General features: G+C 37.5%; 1 protein-coding gene across 1 annotated transcript in view; it reads right to left on the minus strand.

Moving 5' to 3' along the window:
- LOC119586366 (probable methylcrotonoyl-CoA carboxylase beta chain, mitochondrial) overlaps positions 1–341 on the minus strand; it is a gene marked incomplete in the record, with an annotated part of 10,956 nt that overhangs the window by 4,280 nt on the left and 6,335 nt on the right.

Consider the following 341-nt stretch of genomic DNA (forward strand, 5'->3'; position numbering starts at 1 on the left):
TGGCAAAATATATGCAGAGTTATGAAGCAAGAGAGAAGTAGAAAGAGCAGGTGACAAAGGGGGGGGGAATGAAGTGTGTGCTGCTTAATCACTCATGCCATTAATTCTAGACCAAAATGGTGTGTCCCATTTCAGGAAGGAAGAAAGTAGTAGTAGATTTGCCTTTTCCTTTTTTCTTCTAGTAAACTGACAATTAATAATGGTACATTTGAGATGTAATTCTAAGGTTTCTATACACTAACACTTTAATGCTGTTGTTTTTTAACTGAAACTAGCTACTGTCAACAATACTTAAAAGAGAGGTGATTCAGAGAAGTCCACACGCTGGACTAAGTTGCCAG

Source organism: Penaeus monodon, chromosome 21 (assembly GCF_015228065.2).
Source record: "Penaeus monodon isolate SGIC_2016 chromosome 21, NSTDA_Pmon_1, whole genome shotgun sequence".
Taxonomy (NCBI): domain Eukaryota; kingdom Metazoa; phylum Arthropoda; class Malacostraca; order Decapoda; family Penaeidae; genus Penaeus; species Penaeus monodon.